At 48.3% G+C, this 19,133-nt stretch overlaps 1 protein-coding gene across 5 annotated transcripts in view; it reads right to left on the bottom strand.

The window, feature by feature from the left end:
- CEP170B (centrosomal protein 170B) overlaps nucleotides 1-3,925 on the bottom strand; it is an 80,874-nt gene extending 76,949 nt beyond the window's left edge. For 2 of the 5 annotated variants that reach the window (XM_082216525.1, XM_082216529.1), the window contains exon 1: nucleotides 3,634-3,925. The gene's annotated coding sequence lies outside the window, so the exon portion shown is untranslated. Of the gene's footprint in view, nucleotides 1-3,054; nucleotides 3,074-3,294; nucleotides 3,483-3,633 lie in introns of those variants that run through there. The other 3 variants (XM_082216528.1, XM_082216526.1, XM_082216527.1) reach the window with 3 other exon arrangements.
- Between the last annotated feature and the right edge of the window lie 15,208 nt (nucleotides 3,926-19,133).

Here is a 19,133-nt window from a genome sequence, read left to right as displayed (position 1 = left end):
ACCCATAACCTGATCCTACACCTTTAACCGCAGACTAACACACAGGAATTCAGCACTCTTCCCACTCCTTATCTCCACACCTGTGGTTAGAGCAAGGATGGAGCACCTGTGATCTCCAGGTGCTGTTGTTGGGCTGCAAGTCCTACCAGCCCCAGCCAGCACAGCCAACAGGTAGGGGTAATGGGAGCTGTTGTCTGATCTCTGGAGGGCCAACCCATCTCATTCTCGGTGAAGACTGTTGGACTGACTGGAGGGAGCTGGGCTCAAACCCCCACTCAGTCATGGAGCTCATTAGGTGACCTGGAGTTGTCACTAGCTCTTAGCCTAGTGCCGTGGCTCAGTGGCTGAGCATCTGCTTTGCATCCAGAAGGTTGAAGGTTCAATCCCTGGCATCTCCAGGTAGGAATGGTCTCAGTCTGAAACCCCAGAGAGCTGGTGACGGTGTGGGACCAGTGTGGACCAGTGTTCTGACTCACTATAAATCAGCTTCCGATGTTCTGGCTTATAAATGATAGCTCAGCTGGCAGAGCATGAGACTCCTCTTAATCTCCATGTTGGGCAAAAGATTCCTGCGTTGCAGAGGGTTGGACTAGATGATTCTCATGGTCCCTTCAGATTCTATGACTGGGGGAAGAGAGACCCTGTGTGCTGTCCTGAGCAACTTGGGGTGCAGAGTTCAAGGCTTAAAATAAACCCCATTTGTTTATTTCAAAGCACTTATAAACTGCGGAATATTCAAAACCTCTAAGTACGCACAAAAATCCAAACATACGAAAGCAATTTCTAAAGTGTCATAAAAACAGAGATGAAAGACAGACATCTGGTCCAGTCTTATGGGTCAGGGAAAAGCAAATATATATTTTACGTGCAAGATGTCCAAAGCAATTGACGGGTGATGCTTATTTTAAAAGGTAATAAATAGATGTTTCTGTGTGTTAGGCTGCTGTGAAAGTGGGGGGGGGGCAGGGAAATAAGTGCCAAGCCTATTATGTTCCAACTTCCTAGTTTTTATAAATCCCCCCTGTAAGAGTTGGGGCAGGAAATTTAACATATCAAGGGAAAAGGCTGCCTCACCAGTGAGCTGATAGAGGAAGGAAGGTTCTCCTGCATGGAAGATTTCACTTGTAAATTTGCTCCCTTTGCGCCTCACTTAATTCAAAGCAGCTCCCCTCCCATGCCTCCATCTGCATACCATGCAATGTTCAATGACTGAAGTAAGTACATTTTTGAATAAGTATTCTTGTTCGTAGGCTATCCAGCTATTGCTGTCTTAAGGTGCTGGATCTATCTGCTAACGTCCCTTCCTGTTAGGTGGATTCACAAGACACTACGAAGCAAGGGCTGAAGTGAACTAAATTATTGCACCTGCAGAACAGGACTTTCACACCCCACAGTGTTGCAAAATCATGGGGAACCACCAGAGCAAATTTATGGGACACACAGGGGGGGGGAGAGAGAGAGAGAAGGGGGCCATCCTGTTGCACAAGGACAAATGCTTGCACTGATGCAAGGTTAGCCTTAGCACTACATTTTCATAGAAATGTAGAGTTGGAAGGGACACCTAGCCCAACCCCCTGCAATGCTGGATTTTTCATGCAAGTGCTTTGAACATTCACGAAGCACTATGCGAAAGCTAAGTATGAACTTAAGAAGCTGCCTTATGCCACGGGTCCATCTAACTCACTGCCTAAAATTGACTGGCAGGGTCTCTCCTAGCCTCACCTGAAGATGCGAGGGATGGGTCCTGGGTCCTTCTACATGCCAGTCAGATGCACTGCCCCTGAGCTATATAGCCCTTTCCTGGGAAACTGCTGAAACCCAGGCCTCACACACTGCATTTTCCCACTCCCTCTTCCAGTGCATGCTAGGAGCTGCAGGGGCATGTTGGCATCTGTTGCTAGGAGGAAGGGAATAAACACTCTGGGCAAGAGCCCCCATTGGCCCACAAAAGCAGACACAAGTCAGAGCAGCGACTGAAGCCTGCAACTCTATTCTCTCTCTCTCTCCCCCCCCCCCACGTTTTTCATTTTTCTTTTGCTCTGCGGCTGTAGCTTTAATCAGCTCGCCCTAACCCTTAGCAGCAGATTCTGCCACAGCTAATGCTTATTATGGACATTTTGCCAGCAGGAGGGGAAGATTTAAAGGAAAACACACAAGCCAGGCCCACAGATCGAGACCACCATAAGCCACCTGATTCTTTTTTTTTCGTTTTCTTTTTGTTGCAGGCTTTAAAAAAAGAAGATGAGAAATGAGGAGGAGGAAGGGGTGAGAAGAGGAAAGGGGTTAGTAAATGATTGGGGGGAAAGCATTACAAGAGGAGAAGATAGAGAGAAGACAGCACACATAACAAGCAAGAGGGAGAAAAACCAGCTCCGAAAGATGGTTAGCATTTGGGTTGCCTGGTGCTACCAGATGCCAGTTCAACTGGCTGAGCCAGGCGATTCCTCCCAGATCTTGCCACCATTACAAAGCGACTGCCAGCAGCTATCCACACCCAAGGAAAGGATTGGGGGGGGGGGAATCCGAAGCTTCGCCACCAGCCCTACCCAAGGTGCAACAATAAAGCCGCCAGCCAGCCAGCCGGATAAATCTGTCTCTCTTTCGAGGGGTGGGGGAGCATTCAAACCTCCAGGGGGTTGTGGATAGATAAGTCGACTGGAGGGCCCCCTTCGTCTCTTTGTTTAGGAAGAAGTCTGGGGCTGCAGCAGGAATCCAAGCTGGCTAGCGGTGTGAATCCCTGGGAAGGGGGGTGGTATTATTTTGGTAGGAAGCTAGCAGGGAGCAGCAGAATCCGGGAGGAGGAAGAGGAAACCTCCAGCTCTATTGATCCCTCGCCGCCAGTCCCTACCCAAAGTGGCCTTCTGCTCTTTTATATACCTCTCTCGTCATTGAGAGATAAAGGGAACCTCCTACCTGCCACGCTAGTTGCACTGACATTCCCCCCCCCATTATCCAACAGCTGAGACCCCCTCCAAGGCTCCGGGGACCCCATTTGGGAGAGGACTTGGCCACAATCCACGCACAAGCCCCTCGCTTGGCCTCCCCTTGCCTTACCTGGGCTGGGCTCTGTACTTGCTGCACCAGCGGCCATCTCTCAATGACACCTCCCCCATCTGAGATGCTCCCCCTCCTCTGTCCCCATAGATGCACCCGCTCCCATTCAAAATCTGGCCTCAGTAGCAGCTGCAAGCCCACCTCCTTTTGTGTCTGAGAAAGATGGGGAGGGGGGGCCTGACCAAGCTCCACCAATTCTATACACCCCCTCAAAATAAGAATAAGAATAATAACAATCACCTTCCAAGAGGTCTGCTCTCCATCCCCACCTCCTCTCCCCAGCCCCGATCCTGCAGCAGAGGGAAGCGCGCCTTTCCCTCCTCCTCCCCGCATGCCCGGCTCTCCAACCCCGCAGACAGGCAGGCCCTTGACCCGGCCGGGCTGGCAAGGCGCATCGCAACGCGGCCAGGTGCTCCCTGCGCCTCCGGAGGCCGCAGGCCAAAGCCCAGCAGGCGCGATCAGCTGTTTCCTGTCTGCGGGGCGGACCTGTGCGCCGGCCTGCCCGCCCGCCTTCCCCGAGGGTGGGCTCCGCCTGCCCCGACCACCACCACCGCCACCCCTGACTCGGCGCAGCCTTACCCGGCGTGGCGGCCCCCGGCTCTCCGCCCTCCAACGCTGCGCCAGGTGCGGGGCGCCCGATCCAAGCCCCAGGGCGCGCCGTCAGCCTCCCCTAGCCTCTCCGGAGCCGGCGCTGCTGGGCTTCTGCCATGGCCGCGCACCGAGGGATCGTCCTTTCTCTCGCCCCGGGGAGGAGGACACAAGGAGCGCCACCGCCGCCGCCCGCGCTCACTTGCACAGCAGGTTCCAGACGTCAGGAGGCGGCTCTTCGCTTCCCTCGCCCTCCTCCTCCTCCTCCTCTCTCTCTCCCTTCCCTCCACCCCTCCCGGTACTCCCAGCCCAGCCCTGCCCTTCCCTCTCGGGCTGCCTCCTCCGACAGCCAAGCCGCCAGGTTAGATCAGGTGACGCCGTCGAGGCTTCTCCGTGGCACAAGCGTCGTGCGCGCCCGTGCGCCCTCGGCGGCTTGGCGCGGGTGGCGGCGGCGGCGGCGGCTTCCCCGTCTCTCCCTCTCCCTCCCTCGGCTGGTGAGGAGTTTGGTTGCGACGGCAGGGCGGGCGGAGCGGAGCCGAGCGCCCCGGGGGCGGGCTCGGCGAGGAGGAGCAGCACGCGGCCGCGTTGCTTTTGCTTCTTTGAGCCCTAAGCGGCGAGACTGGAAGCTGGAGGGGGGGGGGAGAGGAGAGGTGCCGTTTCTTGCTTTCCAGGACCGCCAACTTGAATAAAATACTATTCTGCCCCCCCCTCCCGCGCATAAGCAACCACATGTCACCGCACTCCCACACTATTTGAATGGCAATAGGCCTGGCCATTAACTTTGGGGGAGCCCAGCCCCCTCAAATATTTTATTGGGTGGGGTGAGCGCGAAGGGACCTCAGCCCCTAGTCGTTGGCTCCTATCTATCTATCCATCTATCTATCATCTATCACAGGTGCAGAGGCTCTGGGTACCCACAAAATTCCCCATGAAGGGGCTGGGTACCCACGATTGTGGGGTCAAGTTGGCACTCTATCTATTATGAAAACCAGGATGCGGCCCCCTTTGCTAGTCGCCAGAAAACTGGAGGATAATCCAGGTCAGTGAAAGGGTGTGCGGGAATAATCCAGCAGTTCATCTTAAGTTTTTTCTGTTCCCCATACTTGCATCGGTTGTGGTGGGTCACCATCATAAATAGGGCTGGTGTCATTCTCACCTTTGAACACTGCTAAGCATTTTCTCTTGTCTTGGCTGGGTAAGCAAACCTTTCTAACTATTAATAATTCTACACACCACTTTGTGTTGCACTTGGTAAAGTAAAGGTAAAAGACCTCTGGACGGTTAAGTCCTGTCAAAGGCGACTTGAGGCGCTCATCTTGCTTTTCAGGCCAAGGGAGCCGGTGTTTGTCCACAGACAGCTTTCCGGGTCATGTGGCCAGCAGGACTAAACCACTTCTGGCACAACAGAACACCATGACAGAAGCCAGAGCGCATGTTAATGCTGTTTACTTTCCCACCACAGCGGTACCTATTTATCTACTTGCACTGGTGTGCTTTCGAACTGCTAGATTGGCAGAAGCTGGGACAGAGCAACAGGAGCTCACCCCGTCGCAGGGATTCGAACTGCCGACCTTCTGATCAGCAAACCCAAGAGGCTTGGTGGTTTAGACCACAGCGCCACCTGCTCTGTACCGTTGCAGTTGGTATTGTGACCTAGAAAAAGTTGGCGCCAAAAGATCTATGGATCAGCTGGGGTGGTTAATCATTCCTTAAAATGCATGCTTGGCATCCATCCACGTGGAATCACAGAGTTGGAAGGGACCCTGAGGGTCATCTAGTCCAGCCCCCTGCAATGCAGGTATCACAGCTAAAGCATCCATGGCAGGTGGCCATCCCACCTCTGCTTAGAAACCTCCAATGAAGGAGAGTCCACCACCTCCTGAGGGAGACCAAAGGAGCTCAAGGTGGCGTAGACGGCTTTCCTCTTCCTCATTGGAACTCTGCAACAACTGTGTGAGGAAGTTGAGGCTGAGAGGTAGTGAACAGCCCAAGGTTACCCAGTGAGCTTTTTAGGGTCTCTGAAGAAATCGAAGAAAAGTGGTTTCAAGCATTTCCATGCGCCTAACGCCCTGGCAGGGGGCGCGGGTAGGGCTGTGGGTAAAATCTCAGTGCCTAGGACTTGCCGATCGCATGGTCGGCGGTTCGAATCCCCACGACGGGGTGCGCTCCCGTCGTTCGGTCCCAGCGCCTGCCAACCTAGCAGTTCGAAAGCACCTCCGGGTGCAAGTAGATAAATAGGGACCGCTTACCAGCGGAAGGTAAACGGCGTTTCCGTGTTACGCTGGCCACATGACCCGGAAGTGTCTGCGGACAGCACTGGCTCCCGGCCTCTAGAGTGAGATGAGCGCACAACCCTAGAGTCTGGCAAGACTGGCCCGTACGGGCAGGGGCACCTTTACCTTTAACACCCTGGCATCTTCAGTTCCAGCTTCATATGAGCCACAGCCAAATCAGATAGCTTAGATAATTGACTTTTCTGTTGGGGCTTGTGCACTTTGCTTTCACATCACCTTTCCATTCAGAGGGGCTTTCCTGACTATCGCAGCGCCTTGATCTCCTTTAGTGCCATAGTGCTACCAGGTAGGCAGCCTTGATGTTGCTGCCATCCAGCTAATTAGGAGAATATTTTTGGGCCCAGTGATCTGGTGCAGGGATTAGCTGAGCAGGTTGGAATTCCTCTCAAATCAAGTTACTTAGCCGAGCCCTGTGACAGAATCACTTGGAATGATACCCCTTGACGGAATGTATTTAACAGCGATCAAGGAGGGATTGGGCTAATCTTTGGGGTTTGCAAATCTATGCAAACAACTTTGTTAACAAAAGATGCCATGTTTATAACAAAGGGAATAGTTGTAAGTAACTCATATAGAATCATAGAATCATAGAATAGAATCATAGAGTTGGAAGAGACCACAAGGGCCATCGAGTCCAACCCCCTGCCAAGCAGGAAACACCATCAGAGCACTCCTGACATATGGTTGTCAAGCCTCTGCTTAAAGACCTCCAAAGTAGGAGACTCCACCACACTCCTTGGCAGCAAATTCCACTGTCGAACAGCTCTTACTGTCAGGAAGTTCTTCCTAATGTTTAGGTGGAATCTTCTTTCTTGTAGTTTGGATCCATTGCTCCATGTCCACTTCTCTGGAGCAGCAGAAAACAACCTTTCTCCCTCCTCTATGTGACATCCTTTTATATATTTGAACATGGCTATCATATCACCCCTTAACCTCCTCTTCTCCAGGCTAAACATGCCCAGCTCCCTTAGCCGTTCCTCATAAGGCATCGTTTCCAGGCCTTTGACCATTTTGGTTGCCCAGAAATGGACACAGTACTCCAGGTGAGGTCTGTTTGTGTGTATTATTATTATTTTTAGTCTCTGATGGCGTTTGTTGAAAATTTGTTGATTGCAATTATATCCCACTGTTTTCTCCAAGGAGCTCAAAGTGGCACACATGGTTGTTGTCCTCCTCCTCATTTGATCCCCACAACTACCCTGTGAGGTAGTCTAGGTTGAGGGGCAGGGACTCTGCCAAGGTCACTCAGTAAGCCCTAAAATGAACTGCAGTGTTGGCAAATGTCCTCCTTTGGTGGTTCTCCTTGAGGTGGCTGTTTATATCCTGCTTCCTAGTGGTAAAGATGAAGCCAACACAGTCAAGAGTTCTTTACAACAGTGACTCTCTGCAGACTTTCCTGGGAGTAAACCTCATTAAAACACAGTGGGACTCATTTCCTCATAAACACGCATTGGCTTGCACTGTGCATTGTCCTTCTCCCTTAGGGAGTTTCTAGACAGGGGCTTAGTTTGCCAAGGGGTCACTGAGATATCACAAGTGGGTTCTTAGCAACCGTTGTTAGGATATACACACACACACACACACACACATATATATATATATATATATATATATATATATATGCTTTCGTAGATTTTCACGGGTACAGGAATGCAGGTTTTGGTGTCTTCGGGTGTCTTCCCGTGTAAGAGTCGGGGTGTCTGTGCGACGTTTCGACGAGGTCTCACTCGTCATCTTCAGGCTGGTGCTTTCGGCTTCTTGTTACTGGAACAGAGCAGAGTCTGGTGTTTGAGTTCCTATAAATACTGTTGAGGGGTGTGGTGTATAGCCTCCAACGTTCTGGGCAGAGAGGAAGTTCCTAGATTAGTGTGCCTTTTCTTCTTTTGTTCCTTAATTACTTGAGGGATATCTTGGGTGATTTCATGAGTGATATTCTGAATACCACTGGGTGGGTCATTAAGTGTAGATTAGTTGCTAAAGCTTTCGTGTCAAGAGGTCAAGACACGAAAGCTTTAGCAACTAATCTACACTTAATGACCCACCCAGTGGTATTCAGAATATCACTCATGAAATCACCCAAGATATCCCTCAAGTAATTAAGGAACAAAAGAAGAAAAGGCACACTAATCTAGGAACTTCCTCTCTGCCCAGAACGTTGGAGGCTATACACCACACCCCTCAACAGTATTTATAGGAACTCAAACACCAGACTCTGCTCTGTTCCAGTAACAAGAAGCCGAAAGCACCAGCCTGAAGATGACGAGTGAGACCTCGTCGAAACGTCGCACAGACACCCCGACTCTTACACGGGAAGACACCCGAAGACACCAAAACCTGCATATATATATATATATATATATATATATATATATATATATATATGAATATGATTCCTGCCCCCAGGGTAAATCTGGATTAAATGGGAGGAAAATATGTGCTGCCATTTTGAAGACAACACGGTCATATAAATGCTGCAAACCATGCAGTCATGATGAGCACTGATCCCATAGGTAAAAGGTGAAAGTAAAGGACCTCTGGACAGTTAAGTTCAGTCAAAGGCAACTAGGGGTGCAACACTCATCTTGCTTTCAGGCCAAGGGAGCCAGCGTTTGTCCACAAACAGTTTTCTGGATCATGTGGTCAGCATGACTAAACCACTTCTGGCGCAACGGAACACCATGATGGAAGCAAGAGTGTATGGAAGCACCGTTTTAAATTCCTGCCTCAGTGGTACCTATTTATCTACTTGCACTGGTGTGCTTTCAAACTGCTAGGTTGGCAGGAGGTGGGACAGAGCAAGACCCCGTCGCATGGACTTTAACTGCCGACCTTCCGATTGGCAAGCACAAGAGGCTTGGTGGTTTAGATCACAGCGCCACCCGCATCCTAATAATCCCATAATAAATACCTGTCTGGAAGCACCCTTCATACTAGAGAATGTCTCTCAGGGTCTAGGTTTAGCACCCCTGCTTTAAGAATGAACAGGCAGTCACTAGAGCAGTCTTCTGCAGTTTTCTGGTTTGCCAAACCCCATTGAACATCAAGGCGTATCATCAAATTATTGCTTCCTTAATGCTGTTTAAGTGGCTAGTCAATAAATCCTTTGTTGAGGAGATTGCATGTTGTGGAGATTGTGTTGGCTGATGGGAGGTGGAGGATAGAGAAGATGGTCATTTGATACCAGAAGATCTCAGGTCTGTGGATGGTAAAATTGACCTACCAAATCTCTCATTGTCACGTAGTGCAGTTTGTCAGGGAAGTTCAGATAAGTGCTAAAGGCGACTGAAATCTGGTCTCCCCCCCCCCAAAAAAAGGACCACCTCTTCTATTCATTCCCTATGATATGCATGACAGCATCACTGGCGTTCATTAACACCACTACATAAACAAGAGTTGTAATTTTCTGCCCTTGGGGTGGCATACATTTGAAAAGAAATTCTGCTTCATTGTCATGGACTGGCTGGATACAGAGGGGGGAAAGGCTCAGAACCCAGGAAGGAGGTGTTGAAAGCTGAAGAGGTAACAGGGTTTAGTGAGCCAGAAGAGTCTATGGCGGAGCCGGGGGGGGGGGTAGGAAGGTCAGGTGGTACCCGGTGTGGAAAATTTCTTGTCACCCCCCCCCACACACACACACACATTGTGGGGGGTTTTTTGTGGGGGGTTTTGGCCTGCAAAAATGGTTTTACGTCACTTCATATTTTCTTACAAAGGGATGTGGATTCTGGGCCCCTGATAACAAGTAGGCGACTGTGGACAGATACTTAAATCTACAGGATGGATTGTATTTTGGCTCCACTGAAGTTCACCAACACAGGAGCCAGATATATGGAGAAACGTGACTCAAAGAAGTAGGAGGCCCAGGGTTCACTCTGATTGTTTAGAAATACACAATCGCTTTGAGGTCCTCTCCCCTAGCATGGAAGACGAAGAGCAGACTCCATTTGAGGATCTCTCCCTCATTACAGTCGATCAGGTATATGAAGACGAGCAGCAAAGTCAGTCCTCAGGGAATGTGCAGGCGACCTTGGAACGGACAGCTCACGGAAGAACCCCGACCAAACCCAAGAGGAGGCGTGTAGTGGTGATAGGGGATTCCCTACTGAGGGGAACAGAAGCAGTGATCTGTGGGCCTGACAAGATGTCTCGGGAAGTGTGCTGTCTCCCCGGGGCTAAGATCCAAGATGTAACTGAACGACTGCAAGGAATCATAAAACCCACTGACGAATACCCCTTCCTCTTGGTTCATGTGGGAACCAATGACACTGCAAGCAATAGCCTCCAGAAGATCAAAAGAGACTACGAGGCTCTCGGCAGGAAATTGAAGCAACTAAATGCGCAAATTGTCATCTCGTCTGTCCTCCCAGTTGAACGACGTGGCCCAGGGAGAGAGGGGAAAATAGTGGAAGTGAACAGCTGGCTTCGCAAATGGTGTAAACAGGAACGGTTTGGATTCTTAGATCACGGACTGCAGTTTCTTGAAGATGGACTTCTGGCAAGTGATGGGCTGCACCTCACAACGGTTGGGAGAAATGTTTTTGCCAAAAATCTCAGAAACCTCATCAGGAGGGCTTTAAACTGACTAATGTGGGGGAGGGAGACAGTGCTCCTGAAGGTAGGAGTCTATCAATTAATGAAGATGATCATCCAAATGTCATAGACCAAATGGAGCAAACAGCACGCGGACCTAGTGGAGGGAGGAAAAAATCCTTAAATAAGAGACACGGGGGAATGATTAATGGACTTCAATGTCTGTACACTAATGCGCAAAGCATGGGAAATAAACAAGGTGAACTTGAGCTCTTGGTACAGCAAACTAAATATGACATAATAGGCATCACTGAAACCTGGTGGGATAAGTCCCACGATTGGAATGTAATAATGGAGGGATACAATCTATTTCAGAGAAACAGACCAGACAAGAAAGGAGGAGGAGTGGCGTTATATGTCAGGGGTGTGTATACCTGTGAAGAGATCCAAGATTTAGAACCTCAAAGCCAAAGTGAGAGCATTTGGGTCAAAATTAAGGGAGAGAAGAATAACAGAGACCTCATTGTGGGAGTTTACTATAGATCCCCAAGCCAAACGGAGGACATAGATGATGCCTTCCTGGAACAGATGGCCAAGCATGCAAAAGGAAGGGAGATAGTAGTAATGGGGGACTTCAATTACCCGGATATTTGTTGGACGTCAAACTCAGCCAAGAGCATAAGGTCAAACAGATTCCTCACTGGCCTTGCAGACAACTTCATTGTCCAGAAAGTGGGAGAAGCAACAAGAGGAACAGCCATTTTAGACCTGGTCCTAACCAATGTTGATGACCTGGTTAGTGGGGTAGATGTGGAAGGATCATTAGGCGCGAGTGATCATGCTCTTCTGAAGTTTACTATACAGCGGACAGTAGCAGCCAAGCATACTAGGACTCAATTTCTTGACTTTAAGAAAGCCGACTTCATAAAACTTAGAGAAGTGCTGGGTGAGATCCCATGGACAGCAATACTAAAAGGAAAGGGAGTTCATGATGGCTGGGAGTTTGTTAAGACGGAGATAGTAAAAGCACAACGTCAGGCAATACCAATGAGACGAAAACATGGAAGGTGCCTAAAGAAACCAGGGTGGCTATCTAAAGAACTTTTAACTGAATTAAGATTAAAAAAGGATGTGTACAAAAAATGGAAAAGGGGGGAAACCACCAAAGAGGAATTCAAACAAATAGCCAGCACGTGTAGACACAAAGTCAGAAAAGCTAAAGCACAGAATGAACTCAGGCTTGCTAGAGAGGTTAAAAGCAACAAAAAAGGCTTTTATGGGTATGTTCGTAGCAAAAGGAAGAACAAAGAAACAGTGGGGTCACTCAGAGGAGAAGATGGTGAAATGCAAACAGGGGACACAGAAAGGGCTGAACTCCTCAATGCCTTCTTTGCCTCAGTCTTCTCCGATAAAGAAGACAATGCCCGACCTGAAGAATTTGAAGCAAATGATTCAGCAAAGGAAACACAGCCCAGAATAACTAAGGAGATAGTACAAGAATATTTGGCTAGATTAGATGTATTCAAGTCTCCAGGGCCAGATGAACTGCATCCAAGAGTATTAAAAGAACTGGCAGATGTGATCTCAGAACCACTGGCAGTCATCTTTGAGAATTCCTGGAGAACAGGCGAAGTCCCGGCAGACTGGAGGAGGGCAAATGTTGTTCCTATTTTCAAAAAGGGGAAAAGAGAGGACCCAAATAATTACCGCCCAGTCAGTCTGACATCAATAGCAGGGAAGATTCTGGAGCAGATCATTAAGCAAACAGTCTGTGAGCACCTAGAAAGGAATGCTGTGATCACCAATAGTCAGCATGGATTCCTGAAAAATAAGTCATGTCAGACTAACCTGATCTCGTTTTTTGACAGAATTACAAGCCTGGTAGATGAAGGGAACGCAGTGGATGTAGCCTACCTTGATTTCAGCAAAGCATTTGACAAGGTGCCCCATGATATTCTTGTAAAGAAGTTGGTAAAATGCGGTCTTGACTATGCTACCACTCAGTGGATTTGTAACTGGCTGACTGACCGAACCCAAAGGGTGCTCATCAATGGTTCCTCTTCATCCTGGAGAAGAGTGACTAGTGGGGTGCCACAGGGTTCTGTCTTGGGCCCGGTCTTATTCAACATCTTTATCAACGACTTGGATGATGGACTCAAGGGCATCCTGATCAAATTTGCAGATGACACCAAACTGGGAGGGGTGGCTAACACCCCAGAGGACAGGATCACACTTCAAAACGACCTTGACAGATTAGAGAACTGGGCAAAAACAAACAAGATGAATTTTAACAGGGAGAAATGTAAAGTATTGCACTTGGGCAAAAAAAATGAGAGGCACAAATACAAGATGGGTGACACCTGGCTTGAGAGCAGTACATGTGAAAAGGATCTAGGAGTCTTGGTTGACCACAAACTTGACATGAGCCAACAGTGTGACGCGGCAGCTAAAAAAGCCAATGCAATTCTGGGCTGCATCAATAGGAGTATAGCATCTAGATCAAGGGAAGTAATAGTGCCACTGTATTCTGCTCTGGTCAGACCACACCTGGAGTACTGTGTCCAGTTCTGGGCACCACAATTCAAGAAGGACACTGACAAACTGGAACGTGTCCAGAAGAGGGCAACCAAAATGGTCAAAGGCCTGGAAACGATGCCTTATGAGGAACGGCTAAGGGAGCTGGGCATGTTTAGCCTGGAGAAGAGGAGGTTAAGGGGTGATATGATAGCCATGTTCAAATATATAAAAGGATGTCACATAGAGGAGGGAGAAAGGTTGTTTTCTACTGCTCCAGAGAAGCGGACACGGAGCAATGGATCCAAACTACAAGAAAGAAGATTCCACCTAAACATTAGGAAGAACTTCCTGACAGTAAGAGCTGTTCGACAGTGGAATTTGCTGCCAAGGAGTGTGGTGGAGTCTCCTACTTTGGAGGTCTTTAAGCAGAGGCTTGACAACCATATGTCAGGAGTGCTCTGATGGTGTTTCCTGCTTGGCAGGGGGTTGGACTCGATGGCCCTTGTGGTCTCTTCCAATTCTATGATTCTATGATTCTATGAAATTTCAGCCTTCGTGACATATGGAAACAGCCAAGTAAACCGTTATTTTCGTGGAGGAGGGTCAAGATATTAACTGATATGCATGAGATTTCAGATATAGCTATATAATCCCTAGTGTAGTAAGATAAGACCTTTGGAGCAGGTATTTTAAAAAAAAACCACACACGTTTTTTATGAACCGCCCTAGCAGGGCAGTAATTGTTCCTTGATAATTTGTCACAAAAAAAACAACCATGATGGTACCAGGGCTGAATGCCCCCCGCCCCCCCTTCCTACGCCCCTGTGGCAGAGAGAAGTCAAGAATCAGAGGCAGAAGCTGAAGGAGGGAAGCCAAAAGGCAGAGATGAGTCAGGCTGGTGAAGAAGGATGGGTGTCTCCCCCTCCTGCTGCGACCAGCTACGCTCACGCCTGGTCTCCCAGGACCAGGAGATGTGTGAAGTGGGAGGAGCAAAGGCAGGTGTGCCGGCGTAGTCTCAGATTACTTGGGAAGGACCGGGGGGGGGAGCAGATTTAGGCACCTGTGTGAAGGTGGGGACCTTCAGCCTCCACAACTGCCAACAGAGAAGAGTTGCTCATTAGGCACTCCTGAACAGACCTTGTTTCTTCTAATAAAGAATGTACTTTTCGTACTCTGTGTGATTTATTGCTGGCTTGCTCCTAACATTCATGAACCAAGGTGGTTGTTTTCCCCCAGCCTAAAAAATTCCTCTACATTCAGAAAGGAGATACCTGGCTGACAAGCTAAGGCAGTGCGCACACTATACTTTTACAGCACATTCAAAACACCTTCCTCTTCCCCTCAAAGAATTCTGGGCATTGCAGTTTGCTTGCAGTTATAGTTCCCCACAAACCTTAACGCACTACAGTGCCTGGAATTCTTTGAGAGGAGAAATGTGCTTTGAATGTGAAGGACAAAAATGTTTTCACCTGGCGTTGAAGGATTGCAGTGTGGGAGCCAGTCAAGTCTCTTTAGGGAGAGAAGGCTAAGTTTGTAGACTCAGCAACGCTGTCCCTGCCAGGGGCACAAGACCTGTGGCACCAACTTCACTCAGCCTGATAGAGCCTGCCCTGCTTTTTGCTGCTCCCGCCTCCCAGACATCTTTCATTTGTTTCCTCCAGATCTCCCAAGATACCGCTGGCTACCACCTCTGTCCTGAGTCACCGACCTGCCTGTCACACTCTCCATTTCTCAGACCTTTCATTAACCACCCAGTTCCCTGTGAGCCGTGATGATGATGTTGTAGTAACTCGCTATTACATTAGCACACCACGAACTGCATCGTTTTCTATGGACGTTCATTGCAGTTTCCTTTTATCCAACGTTGGAGCCACTTCGCTTGAAACTTAACTAGATTTAAACAGGCTTTGCCACCCAGCTGAACTTAATTTAGTCTTCTCACTCAGCAACGGGCGGTTTCAAATTGGAATTGATGGATAGAATAGAAACTGGAAAAGCACCAGGGGGGTTGTTTATTTTGATCTATTTATTGTTTTCGTTTCTTCATACCCGCCCCCCCCCAGTAAAATAAATTTTCCAAGAATGTTGTTGTTTAGTCGTTTGGTCGTGTCCAACTCTTCGTGACCCCATGGACCAGAGCACGCCAGGCACTCCTGTCCTCCACTGCCTCCCGCACTTTGGTCAAACTCATGCTAATAGCTTTGAGAACACTGTCCAACCATCTCGTCCTTTGTTGTCCCCTTCTCCTTGTGCCCTCCATCTTTCCCAACATCAGGGTCTTTTCCAGAGAGTCTTCTCTTCTCATGAGGTGGCCAAAGTATTGGAGTGTCAGCTTCAGGATCTGTCCTTCCAGTGAGCACTCAGGGCTGATTTCCTTCAGAATGGATAGGTTTGATCTTCTTGCAGTCCATGGGACTCTCAAGAGTCTCCTCCAGTACCATCATTCAAAAGCATCAATTCTTTGGCAATCAGCCTTCTTCATGCTCCAGCTCTCACTTCCATACATCACTACTGGGAAAACCATGGCTTTAACTATACGGACCTTTGTTGGCAAGGTGATGTCTCTGCTTTTTAAGATGCTCTCTAGGTTTGTCATTTCCAAAAATAAATTTGCATTATTACAATAAGTGCAATAATACAACTCTGGCCAGTGTAGAAGTTTCAGCACCAATAAATATTTTTAGCATAAAGCGTGTATCTGCTTCAGGTGCAACCTGAACAATGAGGGCTATTTTGTGGTATTCCTCTGAAGCAAAGGAGGTGAAGATGCTGCCAGAATAATAGAATTGTAGAGTTGGAAGGGACCACAAGGGTCATCTAGCCCTGCCCCCTGCAGTATAGGATTCCTCTGCCAAATGTGGGATTCGAACCCAACACCCTGAGATTAAGAGTCTCATGCTCTACCAACTGAGCTATTCCTGACGTTAAGTCGCCTGGTCCTGGGCCTTTGGACCAGCTTCAGTGGACATGGAATGTCAGCAAGGAAAAGGAAATTAAAAAGCAGGGGATGGGATGGAGAGACAGCAATTCTGATTGGGGAACACTCCACACTGCAGCATTTTGTTGCAGATCCCACTTGCCGTGTAAAAACCCAGCTGGAAGGATAGTCATTTTGTGGGCGGTAATCCTAGAATCTGCTGCAGAGTGACGCCTGGCTTTTGTTTAAAACAGGTTTGACATAGTCCTCCTCCTGTTATGGTTGCCTGTAGGGAACGAGATCATTAATCATGCATGTACATCCGAAGGTCATAATCACTCAGGACAAGGCAGTCTGTGCAAACCAGGATGAGGCTACTGAGTAATATTCATTATTTATTGTCTAGCCCTTCAGTACAGGTATCTCCTCCCTTCCCTAGGGTAATTCCACACACACACACCCAAAAAAACCGGCTCCACCCCAACACACACATACTTGTTTATTTATTTACTTACTTTTCTTGAGGATAATGAGTGGGATTTACAATATCAAAAGTTCATGCATGGGAGAGCCTGATTTTAAAAATGCATTCTGCTTTGCATGCATCATTTTGGACGCAGCTGGAGGATGCTGAGGGTTTATCATAGTTGATTTTTCTTTTCTTTTCAAGGAGCAGCGGACCGGTGTTTGACAGTCATCTGGTGTTCTTGAGCACACTCCCTTGGGTCGTCCTGGCCTCTTGTGGCCTGCTTGTAAAACTGCATTATTTATTTATTTCATGCATTGATTAATAATAATAATAATAATAATAATAATAATAATAATTTATACCCCATCCATCTGGCTGGGTCCCCCCAGCCACTCTGGGCGGCTTCCAACAAAACACTAAAATACAATAACCTATTAAACATTAAAAGCTTCCCTAAACAGAGCTGCCTTTAGATGTCTTCTAAAAGTTTGGTAATTATTTTCTCTTTGACAACTGGTGGGAGGGCGTTCCACAGGGCAGGTGCCACTACCAAGAAGGCCCTCTGCCTGGTTCCCTGTAACTTGGCTTCTCGCAGTGAGGGAACCGCCAGAAGGCCCTCAGTGTCCAGGCAGAACGATGGAGGTGGAGACGCTCCTTCAGGTATATTGGACCAAGGCTGTTTAGGGCTTTAAAAGTCAGCATCAACACTTTGAATTGTGCTCAGAAACGTACTGGGAGCCAGTGTAGGTTTTTCAAGACCGGTGTTATATGATCTCAGCGGCCACTCCCAGTCACCAGTCTAGCTGCCGCATTCTGGATTGGTTGTAGTTTCTGGGTCACCTTTAAAGGTAGTCCCACATAGAGCTCATTGCAGTAGTCCAAGCGAGAGATAACTAGAGCATGCACCACTCTGGCGAGACAGTCTGTGGGCAGGTAGGATCTCAGCCTGTGCACCAGATGGAACTGATAAACAGCTGCCCTGGACACAGAATTGACCTGTGCCTCCATAGACAGCTGTGAGTCCAAAATGATTCCCAGGCTTCGCACCTGGTCCTTCAGGGGCACAGTTACCCCATTCAGGACCAGGGAGTCTTCCACACCTGCCTGCCTCCTGTCCCCCCAAAACAGTACTTCTGTCTTGTGAGGATTCAACCTCAATATGTATATTATATATATATATAATTCCAACAATAAAGCACATAAAAGCTGTTCCAAGTGGAAGAGAAGGGCATGAATTTAGCAAAAGAGGTGGCATATCATTTTTGTAACCTGCTTTGACCCCCCCCCATCAAGTGGTAAGGTAAAGGTAAAGGGACCCCTGACCATTAGGTCCAGTCGTGACCGACTCTGGGGGTGCGGCACTCATCTCACTTTATTGGCCGAGGGAGCCGGCGTACAGCTTCCGGGTCATGTGGCCAGCATGACGAAGCCGCTTCTGGCGAACCAGAGCAGCGCACGGAAACGCCGTTTACCTTCCCGCTGGAGCGGTACCTATTTATCTACTTGCACTTTGACATGCTTTTGAACTGCTAGGTCGGCAGGAGCAGGGACCGAGCAACGGGAGCTCACCCCGTACGGGGATTCAAACCGCCGACCTTCTGATTGGCAAGTCCTAGGCTCTGTGGTTTAACCCATATTTCAAAAAGTAAAAACTGGGACACCCAGAAAGTTGTTGAGCTTTTCTTTTGCTTTTTTTACAAATACACCCCAAAAAATCCACCTTTGAAATCATGGTAATGTCCAGGAAAATCTGTACGTTTGGCAGCCCTATGTACTGAAGCTAGCTTCTATTTCCTATCTTTGAAGGAAAATAATGGACACCAAAGGGGGATGTCTATGGAGATACATTTATTGAGAAATATAAGCTGCCTTGCTTAACCAGCACAGCTGTCTTAATTGCTTTCTCGGGTGGTCTTCAGAAAACCTCACCTTCTGCCCAGTGGTTTCACCCACTAACTTCTGCCAGCCAACTTCCACAGGGTTTCATACTGTTGCTGTATTGCCAAAATAAACTTGAAACGAGCCTTGAAGCACGCCTAAAACATCCGCTTAGCCATGAGAATTCTCCCCAGCCACAGCTGTCTTTATCAGGGCATATCTGGAGGAGATACCGTGAATTGTGAGGCAGTCAGGGTTGGTCAGTGTGTGCCATAATAAGCCTGTGAGTCTGTCTCTCTCTGGCCAGATGGCTGAAGGGAGCAGAGATCTGTACATAGTTCTGCAGGCCACTACTGTTATGCAACTTGTAATGTAAATAATAAAGACTTTAGAGAAAAAATTGGATGAGTGAGGTGGTTATTCCTGTCACGGGAATCCACCAAGAGAGGGGTGGACTGCTACTGCTGTTGCTGCTGTGAAGATGTAGGAAGACTTTCTGAGTAACTCTTCTGAGAGGAAGAAAAGAACCCCAAGAGCTCACACATACAACTGATATTATTCATATAACCCTCTTAAAAGCCATTTGGGCATGTGAGTGGTACATAAATTAATTAAAGATGGTGATCTATTCAGGAATATCAACCAATTTCACTTCGCGTATCCCTTCCACGCTCAGGCACACACATTTTGCCTCTGCCACATTCAAAACCTCCATTCATTCACATTTATTCCCAGGCTTCTACCCACAAATTTCTACCGACTTCTGAAGGTGAATTTCAGCCACCTTCCATCCCCAGACACCAGCCCCTTCAGACAGATTGGTTGCATGGTCCTAGTTCTTCTTTCTTTTATGGCAATCACTCATAGCCGAGTAAACTTGTCTTCCGTG

This window comes from Podarcis vaucheri (assembly GCF_965113315.1).
Source record: "Podarcis vaucheri genome assembly, chromosome: 1".
Classification (NCBI taxonomy): Eukaryota; Metazoa; Chordata; class Lepidosauria; order Squamata; family Lacertidae; genus Podarcis; species Podarcis vaucheri.
This window is presented reverse-complemented; position numbering and strand designations above follow the sequence as displayed.